A 5906-nucleotide genomic window follows, 5' to 3' on the forward strand; every position below is an offset into this window, starting at 1 on the left:
GTGAATCGTTCTGGAGTCCCAGACTGACGGTTATTTATATAGTAGATGAGGAGTTTAGGAGGCTCTCCTGTCCTCTGATGGTACCATGACACACAATTGCTGCATCCTGATATAGGACTGCTGGTTTTACAGCTTATGGTCACAGTTTCTCCTACAGTAACAGCTTTTACTGCAGGTGTCTGAGTCACAGTGATCTGGCCTCTAGATTCTAAAAAACAGAAATAACATTATTTGAAATATTGAACAAATATGATCATATAATTACCATAGTTCTAGGTTCTATGAAAACACCTGATTTTCAGTGTGAATATTGATGATGCTTTCAGACCTTGGATGCAGAGGGTGAGCGTCCAGATGAAGATGGTGATTAAAGTCATTGTTCCTGTGCACTGTGTTGCTCTGCAGGACGGCTGTGAGTAACAGAGTATTAATCTCACAGGCTTATAAGCTGCCACAGGTCACTGAGGGACGTGCTGCCAATGCAAAGTGTGTCTTTCATGCAAATACATGTGATGCATCTGTTTCCATGGCGATAGGAAAGCAAACTTTGGTGCACATTCATGCTGTGAGGTCACAGTTTTTAACAACACTATTTTAATCCCTCTTTTCTTAGCCCAAAGCACTTTACAGAGGCAATGAGGAGCCACTTCAACCCCCACCACTGTGTAGCCCCCACCTGGATAATGCGACAGCAGCCATTCTGCACCAGTACACTCACCACACAGTAGCTAAGGTGGTGAAGGGGCAGGAGAGAATTCACCAATCAGATACAGGGGATGATTAGACCAGATTTGATAGGGCCAAAGTGGGCAGATTTAGCCAGGACATTAGGGTACCAACCCTACTCTTCAGAAATATGCCCAGGAGTTTTTTTTAGGACCTCTGAGAATCAAGAGCTTGGTTTTATGTCTCATCTGACGGAAGGCACCATTTTTACAGCACAGTGTCCCTGTCACTGCACTGGGACATTGGGATCCACACTGACCACAGGGTGGGTTAATCTGTTGGCCACACCAACACCTCATCCAGCAGCAACCCAGCTTTCGTAGTTGGTCTCCCACCCATGTACTGGTCAGGCCCAAACCTGATGTCCTTCAGATGGATTATTTAGTCTGAACTTCTTGCCCTTCATGAGCTGCACCTGTGTTCACCTGCAAAATCTTCTTTTTCTGCTGTGAATGTGTGGATGATTTGGATATTTATCACCAAAATTCATCTTTAAAAATACATTCAACCTTGGTAAAAAAAAATAAAAAATAGGGCCTTGTGCCCTGTTGTCACGCCCCCGGGGGGCGGAACCCCGCAAGTGACGCCAATTAGTGCTAATCAAACCGCAGGATAAAAGAACCTATTGAACAGAAGGACATTGCGAAGTATTGAGCCGATGTTTAACAGCCATACCAAGCAATCTACTTGTCTTCCGTCTGCCCTACCTTCCCGGATCTGCCTGTCCTACCTTTGTCTGTGCCTCACCTGTTTGCCTTCCCTCCTCAGTGTCCTCGTCATACCTGATCCTCCAGTCCCGACGTCCTCCGCCTTCCTCGTCGTCGTCCCCCTTCGTGCCCTGTGCCTGTGCTTCAGTGTTGGACAGCTCTTCCTGGTACCGACCATCGCCCACGTCTACCGATTACGATTCTCGCCTGCCGATTCCAAGTTCCGTCTGCCTTTCCCCTCCCCTGAGCACCGCCTCGGGATCCCCTGCCCCGCACCACCAGTTCCGGTTGGTGACCGCCTCGGCGTTGCCGCTGTTCCCTCAATAAACCGGTAATTTCCCTGCATCCCTGGATCCTTGTCCGTCTGTTCCCCTCTCTGCCTGACACCTGTGATGGACGGGCATCTTATACACAGTGTCTCCTGCCCAGTACCCTCTGCTTCCTGGGATGTGATCCAGGCCAGAGTGACCCTACACTGGATCAGCAGATATAATATATGGATGGTTGTTTGGAAGTAGGACAAAGTGATGAACATCTGTTATATGTTACAAGAGCAAAGTAAGTAACAGCAATGTTGTGATGTATCAATGTCGCTTCTATTTGAACAAAATGAAAGGTGCATAGGCCTATATAAATAATGAGAGTTAATTTTGGTGAAAATTATATTTTATAGATGCATTTTAACCCTGTTACACTTACAGGAAAGTGAACTTAATAGAGCTTTGGTTTAACTTCCCCCTCAGCACCTGCAGTGAGTCCCAGCTGCAGCAGTGCAGTCACTGTGCAGCCTGACTGAGGGAGGTTTTTGTCCGGCTCTGTATCACTGTGTGAACACAGCTTTACTACTGATGTAGTGGTAACTCTGACAGTAATAATCTCCTGCATCTTCAGCCTGGACTCCATTGATGGTCAGAGTGAAGTCAGAACTAGATCCGCTGCCACTGAATCGAGACGGAATCCCAGAGTTACGTCTATTTGCTAAATATATTAGGAGTTTAGGAGCTTCTCCCGGTTTCTGCTGGTACCAGGCCATGTGGGGGCCATTACTATCAGTATACACAGAGCTGCTGGTTTTACAGTTTATAGTGACTGTCTGATCTGAGGAAGCTGATATCAGCTCTGGAGTCTGAGTCACAGTCACTTGTCCTCTGGATTCTGAAAAAGAAAACAAAATAAGAACATGTTTAATACTGAATCCATCCATCCATCCATCCATCATCTACCGCTTTTCCGGGACAGGTCGTGGGGGCAGCAGTCTAAACAAGATGTCTATTTCAAATATCTAGCAAAGTTCATCAAGCAATATGTTGCTAAATCATCAAGCTTGTTCTGTTTTACGTTGAGTGAGGATGAAGAGCAAGATGCTGAGGCTGATCAAAGTCATGTTTGTTTGGAGTCTGTTGTGATGAAGGGCAGATGTCAGTCATGAAGTGTTAAACCTCCTGGAATATAAACCCTCCCAGAGCACTGAGGCATGAGCTGAAAATGCAAAGTACCTTCCGACTGACATCATAACTACAGAGGAAACATGAAACTTGTGTTGTTTAAATTTATGAAAACCTCTCAATATGACCGTAGTTGAACTGTAGGTGAAATGGGTGTAAGAGACAAACAAGCAGAACAAATGCATTAAACTACAGTCTTTGTGCTTTAATATTATAGAAGACCTTCTCAGACCTCTTAAGGCTGAATGGATGATACCTGTAGATGGAATTATTGTTGTTTGACTGTCAAATGTCTTTATATTAGATTGAAGACTCGACCTTGTTCGTGACCATTAATAAAAGAGTGTTAATGGTAATTTGCCGTTTGTTGCCCAAAACAGCTGTTTTTTAACCACACATAGTTTAATACAGAACTGAGATCCTGGACAGTCAGAGTTGGAAGGTTGTGGTTGTGCATCTGTGAATAATATACATTTCTTGCAAACTCCTGGTTCTTCTCTGCTTCTTATTAATGAAGGGTGTCTTCCTTGCTTAATGGGACTTCAGTCCTGCTTCTAGGAGCCACCCACCCGTTTCCTGTATCCATTTATCCTATTTATGGTTGCAGGGGGGCCAGAGCCTATGGGCATAAGGCAGGGAACAACCCAGGATGGGGCACCAACCCATCGCAGGGCTCAGTCACACACCAGTCACTCACACACTATTCAATCATACAGGCACACGTACGGGCAATTTGGCAACTCCAATCAGCCTCAGGATGTTTTTGGAATGTGTGGGAAAATCAGAGCACCCAGAGGAAACCCCACGACAACACAGGGAGAACATGCAAAGTCCACACATGGAACCCAGGTCCCAGAAGTGTGAGGCAACAGTGCTAACCACTGCACCACCATACTGCCCCCTACTGTTAGACCACGATTTAAAAATGCAGATTTGTTTAAATATGTAGAGTGGTCTCATTTTTTTCCATGGCTGTATATTTAAACATAACGCAGTAAATTCTTAACAATAGTAGTGCATTCTTTTAAACCAGTGTTTCCCAAGCCAGTCCTCGGGGAACCCTGGACAGTCCACGTTTTTGCTCCCTCTCAGCTCCCAGCCAATCAGGAACACTGAATACCTGGAACAGGTGCGCTGGGAGCTAAGTGGAAGCCAAAATGTGGACTGTCCGGGGTTCCCCAAGGACTGGCTTGGGAAAAACTGGTTTAAACAATCAATGCATATAACATGCATTCCTAACTTTAGGCAACATTTTTAAATCATTTCTTATTCTGAAAGACTAAAGATCTGAGATCATCAAGAGAAAAATGGACTAATGAAACCCACATTTATTTATTCAAAGAGCAACTTAAAATTCTGACATTGTGATGTTATTGCAGGCTAACGCTGCGAAGAGCGACATCCATCTCCCTGCTGCTAAGCCTGTCTTCCCCAGACATGCTACAGTTCATATCCACATGGGCTGTTAGCCAGTAAAAGCTCCCCAGTGAGTATCTGTGCTGTTTTCCGGTGTCTTAGGCTGCTTCCCACCACACATTGTTGCTGATTATCAAACAAAGGTATAAAGTTTTTATTTGCTCATTTTATATTTCATTGTATTATTGGCATATTTTAATTTTAAGTTTTGTTCTTTTATTGACTGTGCTGTAGACTGAGAAAGTAACTGTACAGATCTCCTGAATGCTGTAGTGCAGATCTGGGAACATCTGGGAGCCCACATGGTCTTCACATATTTGTGAAGCAGTGTTTCAATCAGCTTCCCTCTCCCTGCTTCATGGGTGCCGGATCAGAGGGGATGTGCTGCCTTTTGGATCTGCGGTTTATAAAAGGTTGGTAACGAAGCTGGCAGGAGACCATGCACAACAGGGTTCATTTTAGGGCTCCTTCTAAAAGGGCTCCATTCCCATATTCAGCTCCTTCAAGTGTCGGATCAAGCAAATATTACATCTCCAAGCTTTTTTCACTGTTTATGATGGCATGAAATAGCATTGTGCTAAGGCAAATCCAACTGAGGAGTTTTTAAATCCCCAAAGTGCAGCACAAAGCTTAATTAAGTGATTTGTTGTCTATGATTTAATATTCTTTAATTTAACTGGAGACATTATCTGTGCTGAGACTTAATCTCACTGGTAATAGAAGAATTTACAGTGTGTTGATAAATTATCTCGTTAACCTTTATTGTTATGCCATATTGTGACTGCAGATTGAACACCTTGTTTCTGCCATTAATTAATTTATGTAGGTTTGTGTTGTATAACAATTAAAAAATTGTTTTCAATGCAATTTTATTTCCCTCTAGTGGTTGCAATTAGCACTCTTTCGACATTTTTCTGACGTTTACATATTACTAAAAATGTGTTCTTTTGCTGCCCTCTAGTGGTAGTAGCTGGCAGCATTTTCATCCAAAATCGCATATTTCACCATATTGTATTTACAGGTTATGGTTCAACAGCCATTTACTTACCGAGCCCATGTTGTTAACTAGAGCATTAGTTGTTATCTCTGCTACAGGTTAGTAACTACAGATGCATCAGGAGTAAAATGTAATAATGGAGATGTTGAATGTGGGAAGAGCCATAGATGACTGACTGATTGATTGATTGGTTGTTTGATTGATTGATTGATAGGCCTCGGCGATGACTTCGGTGCAATGATACGATTGGTGTATGGAGGTTAGAAGAAAATAGTTCCTACACTAAACGGCTCACTAGAAAGTGTGGATTATCTTGACTAACCAGGTCATGAATTCTGGTAAGAGACATTGCTTATATTCGAGAGAAGAACAATCTTGACGGATACATAGCACAAAAGCGTCGCTTTCAGTTTTGCGTTGAACTGCCCTTTCAATACCACTTTATACCAATAACCCTAACCCAAGAAATGTTTGATGAGGATGCGCTGGGCCAAAGTAAAAAAAGGAGGTGGTTTATTATATTATATTATATTATATTATATTAATTACAGATCCACTTGAGCTTGGATTGGGTCCAGCGTGGCCCATTAACCTTCACTCTATGGGCCTGATGGC

General features: G+C 43.2%; 1 long non-coding RNA gene across 1 annotated transcript; it reads left to right on the forward strand.

Moving 5' to 3' along the window:
• Positions 1–1413: 1413 nt before the first annotated feature.
• On the forward strand, positions 1414–5525 carry LOC140588263 (uncharacterized). Its single transcript, XR_011989624.1, has 5 exons — positions 1414–1764; positions 1863–1991; positions 4258–4364; positions 4529–4707; positions 5506–5525. It is a non-coding gene; the product is annotated as an uncharacterized lncRNA (long non-coding RNA).
• Positions 5526–5906: the final 381 nt, after the last annotated feature.

This window comes from Paramormyrops kingsleyae, chromosome 3, assembly GCF_048594095.1.
Source record: "Paramormyrops kingsleyae isolate MSU_618 chromosome 3, PKINGS_0.4, whole genome shotgun sequence".
Classification (NCBI taxonomy): Eukaryota; Metazoa; Chordata; class Actinopteri; order Osteoglossiformes; family Mormyridae; genus Paramormyrops; species Paramormyrops kingsleyae.